We start from the raw sequence: 18605 nt of genomic DNA, 5'->3' as shown, positions 1-18605 counted from the left end.
TGATAAAAATACCATATGGGTTTACTTCTGTAGCTACAGCAGAGCCAACATACTCGCAGAAGAGTGGACTGGATTCCAGTTGATTTCCTGAGATTTCCACTCCATTTTAACCTAAGTTCTGAGATCTTGTTGGTGATGACGTATGCAGCAGAAAGAATACAGCTTGACTTTCAGATTCCAGCGTGAGCTGGCAAGTGCTGCTGCTCAGAGAAGGAACATTTGGTCTGGTTTGAAAACTGTTCAGATTGAATGTGGACATCTCTGAGGGAGAATATGCTGTGATGAGAGGACATGCAGCAGAGCATCACATGCAGCAGAGCATCACCACCACTTTGCTCATGAGAAGGAGCCAGGGGGTGGCTGTCTCTGAGTTGAAAAAGGACTCGCGTGACTATCAACTGATTCTGGGCCACAGGTTTTCTCAGTAGACGCTGGCATGCATTTGCATATACTGCAGTCTGGCAGCTTTTGAAATTGACAGGAAGGAAGATCAAGTAAGACCCACAGCACAGGAAGAGGTGAGGAGCAAAACTGAAAGAAAGCTACTCAGCTGGAACTGCAAGAGCGAGGTGAGGCAGGGAGACGAGTAATAGTGGACGGTGGCGGGTGAACTTTGCATCTGCATCACTTTGGTCTAAGAAGATTCCTGATTTCCGTACAGTCTTCTGAGTCCTCTGAAAACTCTCTTGAGGCCCCTCAGGTGGGGAGGAAGCTCCCTCAAAAATGGAAGAGCGCCTCTTGCATTTTCTTTTGTGAACTTGGACATCTCGGCAAAGGAGTTCCAGCTGCGTAGAGCAAATGGTCTCAAAATCCCTGGGCTTGGCTTAAAAAGAACCCTAGAGCTGATGGACAAGGTTGGGTATTGAGGTGGCTGTTGGACTTGAGGGAGGCTGCAGCAAACTGAGGTAAGTTTTGCAGGGATCCCTTGGATCATTTTTCTTCTTGTGGATGGGGCTAATAGAAAGAGGGGAAAGCTTTGGCACTGTGCTAGGGATAGGAGAAGTGCCGTAGCCCGCAAGCGTTGTTACCCCAGTGGTCAGTATGGACAGTCATGGGAAAACCTGGCATGGGATAACTATATTGCCCTGGGGTAATCTGCCTGGGCATGGGCTGAACATAATGGTCGAGGAGAGACAAGCTGACATGAGATAGCATAAGGAAGTCCATCTGGTGTGCAAGAACAGCTCAGGTCTGAGATCTGTATAGGCATTAAAGAGTTGCTTTGGCTGGCCTGGAATTGATGGAGCTGCCTCAGAACGTTACAGCCCTTCTGACCTTTGAATTTTGTTTAACTTCATAGATTTCAGTGTCCGTAATACAGACAGTAACAGAACAGAGAGGGAAAGGTCTGAGAGAGCACTGATGGGCCTGGACAGGTTCTGAACAGCCCCAAGTGTCACTCAGCCCTTCTTGTGCTGCATCATGTCTGCGTAGAGACCATAGGGGTGAGTTAAAGACGGAGAGGCAACCTGAAGTCTGAATGTCTTTGCTTGCGTGGCTTTATGTGAGCTTCCTGCCCCTACATTTTGAAAATCACCACTAAGTTTCTAAGATTTAGCCATACAGGTCCCAAATGGTAAAGACCTTTTAAACATTTCATCCTGTCCGTCTTACCAGTAAGGTGAAACCCTAATAAAAAGGAATGAAACAAAGTTCTACACCAGTATGTGCTGCAGAGTGTGTACCACCGGTACAAAACTCAAGCCAAGTCACAAGGTGACTGCCCCTGAATGAGGCGTTCTCACCACCAAAAAGAGAGCAGCAGAGTTTGGAACCCTTCTGTGGTTTGACATATTGACGCCTTATAAGCTGCAGGTGGAGTTCCTTTTAGAAAAAAAAGTCCAAAATTCTTTCCTGTGCTGCAGCCCCAGAGATAATGAAATCTTTAAAGCAGAAATCATCCTGTCATGTGCTTTGATAGGGCCTTTCATCCTGAAGGATCCCAAAACACTTTACATACAACCCATAGGACTCATGTCAAGAAATGCAGAGAACACTAGGGAGGAACATGGCAAGTATTTAACAGGTCCCAATAATGCAGCACAGCAGTTGAGAGTGTGAAGTCAATGCTGAACCCAGTTAAAACTACACAGGGAATTGAGGTATCAAGTTACTTGTGCTGGAATTTATCTAGAACATCAGGGTCTATTCCACTCTTACAGAGAGCATCATAAGATCTTTATTGATCACAAGGGACCACTGCTTCCTTGTACCATGGGGGTGAAAGGGCATTGGTTCGTTAGTGCCACCACTGAAACGCCAACCCTACTTGTTGCAACACCTCGGTATTCCAGTGTCCTGAGCAAGAACTAACCAGTTCTAAATCTGCTTCCCTTGTGGGAATCCACTGAGCTCCCAGCACAAGGACAAGCGTATGTCTCCTAAGAAGCTGCCTGACAAGTTTCCTTCTTGAGAAGTTGAATTGGCCTGCTGAGCTTCAACTGCTGTGGCTTCAAACAGGTTACTGCTAATTTAAATGCCTGGAAAGGAGTTGCCGACAGGCCATTACCATGAGCGGCTTGGCTGGGTGCTGTGACAGTTCAGTATTAATAAGCCCCAAATCATTTCCAGGATGGCAGACAACTGTGATATGCAGGGCCGGCTCTGGCTTTTTTGCCGCCCCAGGCAAAAAAGCCTCCGGCCGCCCCCCTCCCCCCCCCAGCGCGGCAGGGGAGGGCGGCCGGAGCCCCGGGGGGAGGGCAGCGAGCCCCGGCTGGGGCTCCGCTCTCCCCGGCAGCCAGAGCGCCGGGGGGAGGGCGGCGAGCCCCGGCCGGGGCTCCACTCTCCCCAGCGGCCAGAGCGCCGGGGGGAGGGCGGCGAGCCCGCCGCGGCTCCGCTCTCCCCGGTGGCCAGAGCGCCGGGGGGAGGGTGGGGAGCCCGCCGCGGCTCCGCTGTCCCCGGCTGCCAGAGTGCCGGGGGGAGGGCGGCGAGCCCTGACCGTGGCCCCGCTCTCCCCGGCGGCTGGAGCACCGCGCCACCCCCCTCCAGGTGCCGCCCCAAGCACAAGCTTGGTGGGCTGGTGCCTGGAGCCGGCCCTGGTGATATGGCTAACAGACAATGATGACTCTAGTTGCAGGCAGAACATTCAGCAGGGTTTGCCTCCAACTAGCCTACTGGAGAGAAATGCAGACCACATAAGACGGAAAGTGGATTTGCCACTAAATTAAATGCTTTTTGCAGAGCTTTGTCCTTGGGGCAGCAGCAGCTAACTCAGTAAATATATAACTCTGAAGATTACCTATGCTGTAAATGCAGCAGCAGTACTTTTCTCTGTGAGGTTAGTGTTAGGGGGCTTATTTCTATATCCTAACAGTTAGCCTTTTTTTTCTATCTGGAATGATCCATAAACTAGATCCTGATTTCGCTGAGTAGATTTGTTGTTTGGATGAACAATTTTCAGCCTACGGGTTGTTCGTGAACTGTTCTCTTCCAGTATTTGCTATTTGTTATTCATGGCCAGTCACCTAAATCAGATGATGAGGTTTCTGCTCACTGACTGGATGACTGAAACAGGGAGTAGCAATCAATGCACTTTGCAGCACATGTGTTTGGATGAATAATCATCCCTGTAAAGTATGTGAAACTTTTGGAATCTCAAACGTTTTCCCCAGTGCCCAGCTTGCGTCCGAATCCTCAAGAATGAGGATAATACGAACCTACAAATAGCAGCAGAGCTCATCCCATACATGTGTATATCCGTATTTCCATTGTTCAGCCAGCTCTACACACTGCTCTGTAGAGTGTTCCGAGATGGAGGGTGTATGAAAAGGCCATAGGAAACAATAGGCTCCTCTGTTCATTAATGGAAACAAATGTGTGGTAATGTTTGCTGAAAGGGGACTGTTCCTCCTCTGAGAGGCTGGCTTCTCCCCATAGGGAGTGGTTCTGTGTCTTTCCCCTCTGAGATTCACCCACAACACTGAGGTCCTTCCCTGCTCCCACCTCTCTCTTCTTCCCCATCCCAACAGCCTTCTCCTTTCAAGTTTGGTTTCTGTCCCTGCTGAATCGGGTCTGTAGCAAGGCGCACAGCTGGGCCCCTCTGGTTTTGGCCCCTTTTGCCCTCTCCAATCAGTCAGGAATGCCTCAGCTTCATGCAACACCAGTGTTCTTTATTTACAGTTGTTTTCCCGCTGCCACTTTCCACCTATGTACAGGTTTCACAGCCAACTTTACCAAGTGCAGGCCTGGCCAGCAACAGATGACCAGAAGGCTCCCACCTCCCTCTGTGCCTGGCCTTTCTCTTCCTCCTTTCTCTATGGCTTCCTCCCAGCCTTTATAGCCCTGGCTAATGAGGCTTGCAGGTGCTGCCCGTTACCAGGCAGACACAGGTCTATCCAGCCAGCCCCAATCCATTTTCCTTGATTGGGGCTGGAGTGGCAGGGGCTGATTAAGTGTTTCTCACTCAGCACCCTGTCACAGGGTCCCTTCCCTTTGGGGATGTTGCCCATTCTGCTCTCACCAGGTCTGTTTCAGGGCCTATGATCAGCATTCCTCTCCCTGCTTTCTGGGAAACTGTCACTTGGGCTGATCCAGGACTGACCTGCAGTGTGCGGCAGAGACACTCCCATACTGCAGTGTGGCCTTGCTCCCCGGCGGGAGGGCAGGGTGTCTTAAGTGTGGATTGTCCCAGAAACTGAGGAACCTTGTAAGGGCTCCAAGGGACTGGCACCAGGCATGCCGACAGCAATTCCGGGCCTCAGGGCAGGTCAGTCAATGGGCCCCATACGACGCGGTCTGCCTGACATTTGGGCGATGCTGCCGGCTGCACTGCTGGCATGTTCCCTCTAATTTTTTCCATCCATGTGAGCAATACATTTTGTTATGTGCACTGAGGTATGTGCGGATGTGCACCACCAGTAGAAACAAAAAACCTAGAAATAATATATATTTTTAAAAAGTTACCATAGGGATAATTACTCCAGCCAGGACAGGTTAGGCATTTTAGAACTCACTACTCAAAGAATTAAATTTAAGTGTAAGAGAAATAAAAATTATGAAATGCGTAGCCTAGTCAAGACACTAAAATAACACACTTTGAAAGAATAAAATTACAGAGAATATATGTGCATTGCAGGAAGTACCAAGAAGTAACAACAATAATAATGCAAGTATGTGTTGAGAGGTGAGTGTGAAAGAGACTGTGTGTGTGTGTGTGTGTTTGACAAAGAGACAGTGTGTGTGCTGGTTGCTGGGGAAGTTTCTGAGAGATGCCTGCGCTGTCTCTTTAAGACACTCACTGAAAGCTCTCCTGCTCTGTTCCTGAGTCCTGTTGTCTCTCCACCTCTCTGCAGAGATGGGGTACATGGGCGGGGGCCGGGGTGGGGGAGAGAGAGAGAGTGTGTGTGTGTGAGAGAGAGGCAGAGAGAGACAGAGTGTGTGAGCTGGCCGCTGGGAAAATCTCACAAACAGTGCACTGTCTCCTTAAGAAAGGCACTCAGTCACACACTCAGGCTCAGACCTCAGCACCTCTGAGTCCACCTGAGCCAGGCTGTATCCTCTCTCCCCTGCTCTGCAGAGATGGGGTACAGGGGAGGGGGACACCCTGACATCAGCACCCTCTTTTCCCCCACTCTACACAGACAGTAGGAGGGTCCTGGGAGCAGCTGCAGCAGGACAGAGCAACATGGTGTGAGGGGCACCTGAACACACAGAAACGTAGAATATTAGGGTTGGAAGGGAACTCAGGAGGTCATCTAGTCCAGCCCCCTGCTCAAAGCAGGACCAATCCCCTTCTAAATCATCCCAGCCAGGGCTTTGTCAAGCTGGGCCTTAAAAACCTCTAAAGATGAAGATTTCACCACCTCCCTAGCTAACCCATTCCAGTGCTTCACCACCCTCCTAGTGAAATAGTGTTTCCTAATATCTAACCTAGAGCTCCCCCAATGCAACTTGAGACAATTGCTTCTTGTTCTGTCATCTGCCACTATCCTCTTTGGAACCCCCCTTCAGGTAGTTGAAGGCTGCTATCAAATCCCTCCTCACTCTTCTCTTCTGCAGACTAACCCCAGTTCCCTCAGCCTCTCCTTGTGAGTCATGTGCCCCAGCCCCCTAATCATTTTCTCTGGACTCTGTCCAATTTGTCCACATCCCTTCTGTAGTGGGGGGACCAAAACTGGACGCAATACTCCAGATGTGGCCTCACCAGTGCCGAATAGAGGGGAATAATCACTTCCCTTGATCTGCTGGCAATGCTCCTACTAATGCAGCCCAATATGCCGTTGGCCTTCTTGGCAATGAGGGCACACTGCTGACTCATATCCAGCTTCTCGTCCTCTGTGATCCCCAGGGCCTTTTCTGCAGAACTGCTGCTTAGCCAGTCGGTCCCCACATGCTGCAGGCTGTGCGCGGTCTGCTAATCAGCTGAGCGGCACTTGAATCTTTCCTGTGGCCCGGCCTGCTGGGCAGTTGCCCCCTTTGCCCCGCCCTTGTTGGCAGGCCTGACTGGCAGTAGCTGGCAGCACAGTAGTAACACAGTACTATTGTCAATATGTACCACTCCCTCGTTCTGCTGAATGGACTTAGAGCAGCTCAGCTGGGTGTGTGAGGCTCTGGATTGCCTGTGGAGGAGATTTTTCTTTATCACCAGTGGTAGAAGCTTGTGCATTTTGGAGCAAATGGATCAGAGTTGTATCCCTGCTGTTACCTTGAAATCCCAAGGGACCATGGTGTAGCATAGTGACAGCCAAAGTCCCAGGTGGCTTGTTAGAATAGACTTTTGCAAGTGATTCTGGTCACTGACAGCGAGCTGGTTTTACAGTGGGATCATTAGTACCTATCCCTGGCACAAATCTGACCGCAGAAAACCCAGCAGGTCTATGCAGGCTAAGCATCCCTTCTATCCACTGGTAGCAATGGGGCTTTTCTGACATCATTTACTCCCACAGTAATGTCAAGGAAGAGAATTCCTGACAATTGTTAAACTAGGAATAAATAAGTGTGCAAAGATGTGGAAAGATCAATTTTTCTTGATTATATTTTACATGAAAGTTAAATATATTAACATAATTCAGGATTCTCTGATGTGCTTCTGCAACTTAGATTGGCTTTCCCATTTGGGTTTAGGAAGGAAGGCTAAATGTGGTCTCATAGCTAGAGAAGAAGGGAACTAGGAGTCAAGATGCTTGCATTCAATTCCTGACTCTGCCACTCTGTCTGACATTGAACAAGTCACATCAGCTCTCTAGGTCTCAGTTTCCTCATTGGCCCAGCTCACAGGGTCATAAATGAATGTATGTACAATGATTTGACAATTCTGGATGCAAGATGCCATTGAAGTGCATGGTCAATATAAAACATTAACAGTGCTAGAAAAGGACACTATATGTGTGGGACTGGGAATGAGATTTCACTCATTCTCCGAGGCTGTCAGTGCTGCTACAGGCCCAATGCCTCTGACAGCATGAGGGGGTAGTTTCCACCACTGTGTAGTTGCAATGTAGCAATAAGCTGGTAAAGTGAGTGAATACATTTCATGGGGCTTATTATGCCATGTCTTTGTGCCTTAAAGTTGTGGCATAATCACAAGGAACGAAATGATTCATTATTATTGCTGTCCAACCCTGAACAAATGAATGTCTGGGAGCACCAAGTCTGGAATGGCTGCTTGATGCAAACATGTTCCTGCCCCTCAATTCCATTGAGTATTCAAGAACATTCATGCAAATAGTCTTTTGTTTTCAGGAGTGTTTGGGGTTTGGCTGCTCTTTGTGTGAACAGCCATAGCCTCATGTGAACAAGACTATTCCTGACCTGTTCAGTCATTGCCATTCATTATGTTCCTGCTTAAAAAGTTTTCAACATCCAATTATTGCACAGAATCAATACCACATGACTTAAGTGACCAATCATACACCTGTAATAGGGTTGCAACTCTTCCCTGTTTTCATAGGACAGTCCCTACATCCAAAGGGCTGTCTCACGTTCCTCAGACCTGCAAAGTGAGACTGTCACAATTCATGTGTGCATGCATGTGCCCCACACTTCCTTTGATCTAGGTCCTAGGAGAAGGTGCCTTGGGCTGGAAGCTAGGACACCAATGATCCCGGTCTCACCTCTTCTACTGACAGGTTTTCATGTAATCCACAACCCTGCTGCTTTAGGAGGCAGGCAAAAAACAGTCTTGTGTTTTAGAGATAAGTCAACTGCAAGGTTGCACAAGGTCATTTCTAGCAGAGGTGGGACTAGAAGTCTGGTCTTTGCTATGACAGGCCTAAATCTCATCCAACTAGACACACAGCCTTTCAGGTGTCAGATCTATGTGCCTGGAGTTTCTATCTGGAACCATTGCTCTAATTACTAGCATATGCTCCCTTTCCAGAATCAGGAATAGCACTTATGGCTCCTGATACCCATCACTTTTCCACTCTCTTACAAATAGCTGTGAGACCCACTGACAAGTTGTGTGCCGTGGCTCTTTCTAGGGGCATGTATACGGTAATGGCTTTCTTTCGTTGTGGGTTTACTCCTTTTGCTCAAGTGGTTGAGGTCTGTGCTATGAATCTCAAGGTCTTGGGTTCAAACTCAGCTGAAAAAATGGGGAAAAAACTAGTATGGATCATGCAATGAAAGACTGTTTCCTGATGCATTGACACACAAGGGGGAAGAGTTATGGTTGCATGAGCAAACTTAATTCTGCCTTTGCCTAAATGTTGTTAGTACTTGACTTGGCAACTTTATTTTTTTAAACATAGGCAGATTGGTTGATATGTAATATATAGTTGTTGAACCCCCCTGTAAGTTAGCATTTATCCTGAGACATCCAGTCCCGGAGTGTTGCTAATGGGCTGCAGAGCCTTTCATGTGTAGGCCACCAGTTGGACTCTAATCCAGTTTAGCCGGGATTGCGAGTTGTTCCTATCTGATGGATGTTTGGTGTCCTCTGTTTGAGATGGGTTTCATGGCTCTCCATTCAAGTTCCCACATTACAATCTGGCTATGAGACTTTGTACTAATTGCCTGGGTGCCACGTGAAGGAGGCTGCGGGAGGCTAAGCCTCTGCAAACCTCCGCTAACGCTTCCCACCATGGGGAGCTCAGGGCTCCTCTGGCCCCAGTGGGTGAGAGTGGGGGCACGGAGTGAGGGCAGGGCCTAAGGCAGAAGGGGCGGGGCAGGAGGCTAGTCTCCCCGAACGGGGTGGGGGTGGGGGTTCATGCACCACCCATGACTAATTGGCAGAGTCATCAGAGGTCAACTACTGCATGGGCCATAGAGACTGAACTACTTCTGTCACCCCTAGAGAAAGCCCTGGCCCTGGTCAGGACGAAGGCATGCTGGCAGGGCAATGTGTGTTGGCTGGCCATGTGGCTGGCTTGTAGATAAACAGAGGGCTTTAGTCACCAGCCCAACACTTTTCACCAGCACTAAACCCATACAGTAATTTTAAAGCTAAAGTTTAGGGTTCTATGCTGATTATTTGCAAATATACAAGTAGACTCATTAAATAATTTGCATAAAATGTTCATGTTACAGTGAATGTGTCCCTATTTTTTTCCCAAAAGGTGGCAGTCTGAACCATGAATTCAGGACAGTCTAAGGAAACCAGTCTGCGAACACCTAATGGGAAGGAAATTTGTTTTCATAAGCAATTCAGCAACTATTAATTCTCAAATGATTTGTAAGCAGGAAAAAGGGCAAATTTTGCCCAATAACGTTTCTACAATGAAGATTTCAATCCTCTCTGCTCCAGCATGCAGCACTTCACAGCAATGTGAGGTCAGAAGCAAACCCTCTGTATATTCAGAGTCAGATCTACTGACTTTAGTGGCAAAAATAAGGGTGTACTGCTTTGGGGTATGTCTACACTGCAAAAAAAGATGTGTTCGCTAATCCAGGTTAAGAACACAGGTTAAAATAGCAGTGAAGCCATAGCAACTTGGTTTCCCTATAGGCCTGAATGAGCTACAAACCCGAGTTAAAAGCTGAATTGCTGTGTCTTCACTGCTGTTTTAACCCGAGTTAACTAACCTGAGTTAAGAACGTATTTTTTTTTGTGGTGTAGACAGATCCTTTCACTCCAGTTCGCTTTGGAGAGCCAATGTGGCTCTGGGACAAGAAGCTGGATTGTAGCCTGGCTTACACATCAAATCGTTAACTAATTTGTGAGGCAAAAGAACCCAGGTTGGCTTCAGATCCCAGGGGGAAGTGAGTGGAGTTTAAAGCGTGTAGCTGAGTGGAGAATTTGGCTCAGACTGTAGTGGGGAGAGCAACAAACACAGGAGAATTTGTTCTTGGGTCCTGACTGATGTCAACTCTTGGGTATGGTGCTGGGGAATCATTGAGAGATGATCACTATGAAACCCTTTGATGTCCTGTCTATAGAGTCAGGGTATAAGTACACATTTAGTCTAGAGTGTGGCATTAAATGAAGGTTCTGTGCTGAAGGCTTTGTGAAATGCTACCACCCAGGCGGCAGTTGTGGGAGACAGACAATGCCTCCTGGAGCTCTGGGACACCCTTTCTGCTCTGATCCCCTTTATGACCAGAGAGCACGGAGCTGCAATTGCGATTGTCCCTGCAGCGTGGGCCCCAACGAAGTAGACTTCTTCCATCCGCCTGACGCACCCTGGCAGAGCCCCAGGGGTCCAGCCATAGTCTGGCCCTGAGTCCCCTAAAACAGATTGCTAGGCTGGAGCTCAGAGGAGCTAGAATGCCAGCTGTTAGCTCTCACTCTGAGAAGGTCCTACAACAGAAATCAACTCCTCCCTACCCCAGAGATGGGATAGCCAGAGATGAACTGGGTTTTGACATCCACTGGGTAAAAATGGCCATGCAGCTGAGAAGAGCTAAGTGGAAAATTGTGGACCATCTCCCATCCTCCTTTTCAAGTTAAGTCAATGCCAAATCACTGGTAAAACAGGAAGTAGGTTTTGAGCACAGTGTCAAATCCTGACTAACTACTGTGCCATGGAGCATTATGCATGTCTCATGGGAATCTGATGTCGTGATACAGCAAAGAATATAATTCCAACATTCTGACCCTGGTTTAACTGTCTGCCCTTAATAAGCCTGGACTGTGTCTCCTTGTGCAAATGTTATTAATGGCTGACATTTATCCACACCTTCCAGTTAAAGATCCCACAGTGCTCTTCAAACTTCAGTTGGAATCCCCTTTTCACTATCGAAATGCTGCCCCTGGAGCAGAAGGTACTAACCATTTTACAGTACAACAGTGTAGGACAGGAATTGAAGAAGGATAACCGTCTGACACCTATTAATAGGAATTAAAGGGCAAGAATTAGACCTTTATATGGGCATTATATTATATGCTAATATCTAATATTCACTATAATATAAAAACGATGGAAAATACTGTGTTACATTAGAGTAAATATTTTTCATGAATATACAGAATACTCCTCTTTATCCAAAACCCTATTCCCCAAACCTCCGCATTGTCCAAATCCCTTCCTTGTCCCCTAGCATGAGCTACACGATGCACAGGGCATGTCTCATGCTGGGCAACAAGGAAGAGATTTGGATAATGAGGAGGTCTGATTAATAAAGCAGAGACCCCAGGAGGATGAGCCCATTGCTGAACAGCTCCTGCCTTCTTGATTATCTGAACACAGTTACTGTGGCTTATCTAGAAAACTCCAGGCTGTATTGATACCCACCAGAGCTTTGTTCCAATCCAAATGCTTCCATTGGAGTGGTGCAGGGAATGGCTTCCTATACTGTAAGATAGTGTACTGTTCCCATCTTGTGTACAGAGTGCATGCAATGAAGATAAATCATGTTATCTTGTGTTTTGAAAGAGAGAGCTCCTGGTGAAAATGTCTGGTGCATCGTTCAACCAGGAGGCACACAATTCAGCTTCTCGCACTGGTACTCTGAGAGCAGCCCAGGCACTTGGATGCTGATTGACAGTGAGAAAACATTGGAAATGGAAATGTCCTGGTTATCACCATCATCATGTTCCTATTACGCCTGTGACGTTTAGGGCAGTGACGAAGCTCCTCCACTCCTGTTTGTTTCTGGCAAGTCTTTCAATAGTTTCGCAGCTGTGCCCCAGGTTTTTCAGCTCAGCTCTTCACCATGTTGTTTTTGGGTGGCCTCATTTTCGCTTGCCTTCAGGTGTCCATCTTATTGCTACTCTGGTGATGGAATCACTTTCCATCCGAAGCACATGACTGATCCATCTCCAACGCCTCCTGGCAATGATGGTGCTCATATCCTCTTGGCTGCACTGTTTCAATAGATCTTGGTTTGAGATTGTTCTGGGCCAAAAAATACAGAGGATTTTTCTGAGGCAGGTTGTATGGAATGAAGACAGTTTGGACATGTCATACTTTCCCATTCCCCAGCATTCTGCACTATAAAGTAGTATAGAAAGTATGCAGCTCTGATAAATCTTGAGTTTAGTTTTGGTGTTGTATTTTGATGATTTCCAGACTGTATTTAAGCTCCTGAAGGTATTTCTGGCTTTATTGATTTTGTTCTGGATGTCCTGGCTTGTTCCACCATCCTGGCTGATGGTGCTACCCAAGTATGCGAATGTTTCTACATTGGTGAAACTTAATCCTTTATCCATACTGGTGATGGTGAAGCAATATTAGCGGTCATGATATCTGTCTTATTGTGCAAAAAGAACAGGAGTACTTGTGGCACCTTAGAGACTAACAAATTTATTAGAGCATAAGCTTTCATATTAGAGCATATGCATCCGAAGAAGTGGGCTGTAGTCCACGAAAGCTTATGCTCTAATAAATTTGTTAGTCTCTAAGGTGCCACAAGTACTCCTGTTCTTTTTGCGGATACAGACTAACACGGCTGCTACTCTGAAACCTGTCTTATTGTGGTTGATTTTCAGTCCTATTTGCTGGCTGAATGTGTTGAGTCGAGTTGTTTTTCTTGTATATGGTGTTGGGTGGTGTAGGAGAACAACATCATCTGCGAAGTCCAGGTCTTCAAGGGATGAGAAGAGTGTCCATTTAATGCCTCTTGGCGTGTCTTCTGTTGTATGCCGCATTACCCAGTCAACGGCAGTGTTGAAAAGGATTGCAGACATGACACACCCTGGCGTACTCTTGTTTTGACTTCAAAACTGAGCTCACTGTGATCAACACTGCATGTAAAGTTGAAATAGAAGCTTTTTATGAAGTTGATTATACGGAAAGGAATTCCATATGCTCGCAGAATGCGCCATATGCTGGTCCTGTGAATGCTATCAAAAGCCTTCTCAAAGTCTATGAAATTTATTTACAGTTGCCATTGCCATTCTAAGCACTGTTCTATTATGTTTCGTAGAATGAAGATCTGGTCTGTGCATCTAGGCCCTTTCCGAAAACCAGCTTGCTCTTTTCTGAGAACGCTATCAACTGCCTCTGATATATGCTGGACTATGATGTTACACAATACTTTGCTTGGCACAGATAAAAGTGTGATGCCTGTTATTACAGTCACTGAGAATGTATTTCTTTGGTATCTTCGCTATAACCCCATTGGTCCACTCATCTGGCACTTTTTCCCTTTCCCAGACTGATGTAACTAGAGGGGCCAGGATAGATGCCGCTAATTTAGGATTTACCTTGAACAATTCTGCATTCAAGTTATCTTTGCCAGGAGCTTTCCCATTTTTCAAGGATTTGATGGCTTGAATGATCTCTTCCTTAGTTGTGGTGTCTGTGTTGATATCAAGATCTTCTTCTGCCTCCTGGATGTTTGCTTCCTCTTTAGGTGGCTCCCCATTCAGCAATTCTTTGAAATGCTCTGTCCAGCGCATTTCTTGTTCTTTTTTGATTGTTAGTAGATGGCCTTGTTTGTTCCTGATGAGAGTGTTTATTGGTGTCTGCCGTTTACCAAACTGATAAGCTGTATCATTTTGTAGACAGTTCCTTGATCACGAGCAGCTGCATCCTCTGCTTGTGTTGCCCGATTATCAATATATGCCGTTTGTCTGCTCTCAAGAGGTGTTTGACCTCCCAGGGAGCCTTGCTATACTGCTCATGGTATTCGTTCTTTAGCTTCTGGGATTTTGTGTCTAAAACATTTTTCTTCAGGGCTCGTCTGGTTTCTATGGCTTTCCATGTGCTGGGTGTAATCCACTCCTTCCTTCTCTTCTGCCTGTAGCCTAGACAGGCTTCACTGCTCTGTTTATAAATTGCTGTTACTTTGTCCCACTTCTTGTTGATCTCCTCATCTGCATTCCCCTCCTCTCCATCAAGGTCTGCAAGTGCCTGAAACCAGTTCTTTAACTGCAGAATGAAGGCTTTCTGTATTTCAAGGGACTTTAGCTTGTCAATATCATAACGTCTATGTCCTTTGTGTGGTGGACCCACACTTCTCAGTTTGAGCTTGATGGAGGCTGTCACAAGGTGGTGGTTGCTGCCAACATCTCCACCCCTTCTCACTTTTACATGTGTCAATGAGCATTGCCATTTGCCATCGATCATGATATGGTCAAGATGGTTCTTATCTCTGCCATTTGGAGAACTCCATGTCAGCTTGTGAATTTCCTGATGTTCAAATAGGGTTGTGCTGATGACTAGGTCATTCATATTACAGAAATCAACAAGCCTTTCTCCATTTTCATTCATGGTGCCACACCCATATCTTCCCATTGCTCTGTCGTTGTTTGTGTTATCCTTACCGACCTTGGCATTCAGGTCTCCCATGATGATAGTTAGGTCGTGGCGTGGTACTCTCTCTAACTCCTGCAGTGTAAAAATTTATTTCTTCATCGCTGTCATTTTGTTGGAGCATAGCACTGAATCAGGGTGATATTATTATGTTTCCCTTTCAGTCTGGCTCTCATAAGTCTGCTGCTGATGGATTTCCATTCAAGCAGGGAATGCTCCACTCCCTTCTTCAAAAGGATGGCAAAACCCTCATGGTGTTGTCCATCATCTCATCCAGAAAACAGCAAAGTTTCTCCTGAGGCTGTTGTTAATCTTCCTGATCCCATCCATCTGCTCTCGCTGACACCCAGGATGTGTAAGCTGTAGTGTCTCATCTCTGCTGGGACCTGAGTTAACTTCCCTGTTTCGTACATTGTCCGTAGGTTCCAAATTTGGTTTTTGTCTTGGTGTTGAGCACTTCAGTCTTCATGCCAGTGGCTTCCTTTCAGCTTTCACCACTGGCAGTCATACAGGTCATTGACTCCTGAAGGCCATCACACACAATAATGGTCGATTTCTCTGTCGCTGTTTCTGTAACATATTTTGTTTTTTATGGGACAGGGTTGTTAGCCCTATGCCTAACCCTCAACCTGGAGGACCAGGGTGTCTGTTTTGTCTGGCCCCTCCCCCACAGACCAATCCAGCATGGTTTAACCTACCAGGAGCAAAAAGCCCCCACCTACACAGACTCTGGAGATCATTAGAGCACGCAAGCTGTCCCGCCACGACAAGGCACAGACACCAGAGGACAGGTCCTAGTTATAGTGTACGTTAAATCCCTCAGTGGTGACCTTTATATTCCATGGTTACCTTCATCTGAATTGTTACTGTGTATTCCTTTACAAACTTCTCTTTGGAGTCAATTCTGCCATCCTTACTGAGCATGAATATTGATTTCACTGGGGCTCCTCGGCTTGGAAGGATTCCACCTGGGTAAGGGTGGCAGAATTGAGCTCTTAGGATTGAAGATCTAAGGGCTTGTCTACACATGAAATGCTACAGTGGCACAGCTGTAGTGCCTCAGTGTAGATGCTACCTGTGCTGATGGGAAGGGTTCTCCCATCGCTGTAGTTAATCCACCTCCCTGAGAAGTGGTAGCTAGATTGATGGAAGAATTCATCTGTCGACTTACTCATAGACTCATAGACTCATAGACTTTAAGGTCAGAAGGGACCAATTATGATCATCTGGTCTGACCCCCTGCATGCTGCAGGCCACAAAATCGTCCCTACCCCTTCCCTGGACTTAGCGCTGTGTACACAGGGACTTAGCAGCGTAGTTAAGTTGACGTCTGGGGTTTGGATTTTTCTCACCCCTGAGCAATGTTGTTATGCTGACCTAATTTTCTAGTATGGAACTGGCCTAAGTCCAAGAGATGCAGGTAGGTGGGTTGCTAAGGAGTACGACCTCCTGGCACCAGTGGAGGACTGCAGCTGAAGATGTACAGCTCTTGAGTTACCACCTGGTTACGCCTCTGTTTTTCTTGGAAGGATGCCACTGACATCCTGATGATTAATGATGTCGCTATCTTTAGCCTTACTTCTTGTGCGTAACACTATCTTCCCTTTGAAGTATTGGATGGCTGCAGGGCATAAAGTGAACAATGTCTCCTTGGTGGAGCTGATAGAGTTGGCTTGGGGGACCATTAAAAAAACAGAAACCCGTCACTTGTTTGACTGATGCATGACACAGCTCTGGGCTCCACTGGAACTCTGCATTAGCTGTGACCTGGTTTTTAAGACACTTTCCATCTCCAAATCAGTTTCTATCCAGTAGCCAGTCGACCAAATGTTACTGGTTGTGGATGGGGAAAATGCATGCTGTACCAACAAAGTTTCTATCTTTTTCTATCACTACTTAAGAAAATAAGAACGGTCATACTGGATCAGATCAATGGTCCATCTAGCCCAGTATCCTGTCTTCTAACAGTGGCCAATGCCAGATGTTTCAAAGGGAATGAACAGAACATAGCAATTATCGAATGATCCATCCCCTGTCTTCCACTCTCAGTTTCTGGCAGTTAGAGGCTTAGGACACCCAGAGTATGGGGTTGCATCCCTGCCCATCTTGGCTAATAGCCATTGACAGACCTGTCCTCAATTAACTTATCCAGTTCTTTTTTTGAATCCAGTTATTCTGTTGGCCTTCACAATGTCCCCTGGCAACGAGTTCCACAGGTTGACTGTGTGCTATGTGAAAAAGTACTTCCTTTTCTTTGTTTTAAACCTGCTACCTGTTAATTTCATTGGTGACCCCTGGTGCTTGTGTTATGAGAAGGAGTAAATAACACTTTTTCCCTACACCACTCACAATTTTATAGACCTCTATCATATCCTCCCTTTGTCATCTCTTTTCCAAGCTGAACAGTCCAACTTTTGTTAATGTCTCCTCATATAGAAGCTGTTCCTTCCTCCTAATAATTTTTGTTGCCCTCCTCTGTACCTCTTCCATTCTGATAGATCTTTTCTGAGCACACAGTATTCAAGTTGTGTGCCACTGTGGTATCTAAGCTCTCTACAACAACATACAATAGCACTGACAGTGCCCTACATGGTAATATTATCACAGCCTCTGCTGTTCCCCATGTACATGTCAAAGTGTTTGTAGCTTTTTTTCTTCCTCCTTCTTTTCATCTATTTTGCTTTCAGTCTCCACCACTGTGGGTTAGTCCTGGGAAGATGTCTCTACTGTCTGAGAATCTCCTCAAAGAGGAGGGTCGTGCATGTAGGCCTGAACATAGTCAGGATCAGATTTGTCCAGTAGTTGCTGCATGAGCTTCTGCTGCTCAGGGGCAGTTACATGTGTCCTCAGCTACAGCTACAATAATGCGCTCTCGAAGAGGTGAACGTGTGGGTCACAGGGGTGGGGTCTGTGCCTGAGCAGAGACAGTGTCATTCCCTGGCCAGCCAAAGGGTGGCTGAAAGGCAGCCACCACTGCAGTGTGTGTCCAGTGGCAGGGAGGAGCCAACATGCTCAGCAGGAACTTCAAGTCCTGTAGTGAGTGCTGACATTCTGCAGATTTTCAGCAGTCATCCTCCGCCCTTGATGATTGACCAGCAGCCAGGATTCCCCAACGTTCTGGAGCTCTTCCCACCTCAGCCTCCAGTCAATCTGCTTCCAACTGCTATTTCATCCCATCTCACAGCTTAAATAGGGTCAGGCCAGATCAGGCGGGATCTGAGAGTCATCAGGGAAAACCTAGGGCTTTGTAGGCCCCCATGCTCCCCTCTGAGCAGCTGTCGAGCCAGTGGCATAATTAGGAATGGAAATGTGGTTGGGCCCCAACTTGACGGTGGGCAGGCACTGACTACAGGCCTGAACCCACAGCAAATCATTTATATTGCACATTAATAAATTGACTTAAACTTGGCATACACAGAGGCTCTGATCGGAGTAGGCTTGGGTGCTGATTGGGTGGGCCATGGCCCACTCACGGCCAACCGTGGCTAAGCCCTTGTATTGAACCAATGCCCCAGGATGGTGAAAAAGGATACTGTGCTTCTGGAGGTGCCACAGTGAAGTGCCTCTAACTTGGGGGCTTTGGAGAAGCTCGTCATGGTGAGTGACACAGGCACCCCAGACCCAAATTACAAGCAGGCTTGGAGGGTTGGTGGGATTACTCCCGTGTGCTTCTGGGAAGAAACTACATTTCAGTGGCTATTTCTTTCCTGTCTTGTGGCTTCTGACTTATATTTGGTTTTATAAAAATCTACATTGTGTAGCTTTAAGTAGACTCATAGACTTTAAGGTCAGAAGGGACCATTATGATCATCTGATCTGACCCCCTGCATGATGCAGGCCACAAAGCCGTCCCTACCCTTTCCCTTGACTCTGCTGTTGAAGTCCCCAAATCCTGTGGCTTAGAGACTTCAATTGGCAGAGAATCTTCCTGCTAGTGATCCCTGCCCCATGCTGCGGAGGAAGGCGAAAAACCTCCAGGGCCTCTGCCAATCTACCCTGGAGGAAAATTCCTTCCCGACCCCAAATATG

General features: G+C 46.9%; 1 protein-coding gene across 2 annotated transcripts in view; it reads left to right on the top strand.

Moving 5' to 3' along the window:
- Nucleotides 1-612: 612 nt before the first annotated feature.
- NLRC3 (NLR family CARD domain containing 3) overlaps nucleotides 613-18605 on the top strand; it is a 72868-nt gene continuing 54875 nt past the window's right edge. For both annotated transcript variants that reach the window (XM_054042451.1, XM_054042450.1), the window contains exon 1: nucleotides 613-905. The gene's annotated coding sequence lies outside the window, so the exon portion shown is untranslated. The remainder of the gene's footprint in view (nucleotides 906-18605) is intronic.

This window comes from Malaclemys terrapin, chromosome 10, assembly GCF_027887155.1.
Source record: "Malaclemys terrapin pileata isolate rMalTer1 chromosome 10, rMalTer1.hap1, whole genome shotgun sequence".
NCBI classification, from domain to species: Eukaryota; Metazoa; Chordata; order Testudines; family Emydidae; genus Malaclemys; species Malaclemys terrapin.
Note: the sequence above shows the minus strand (reverse complement) of the source record. Positions and strands in the feature narration are given on the sequence as shown.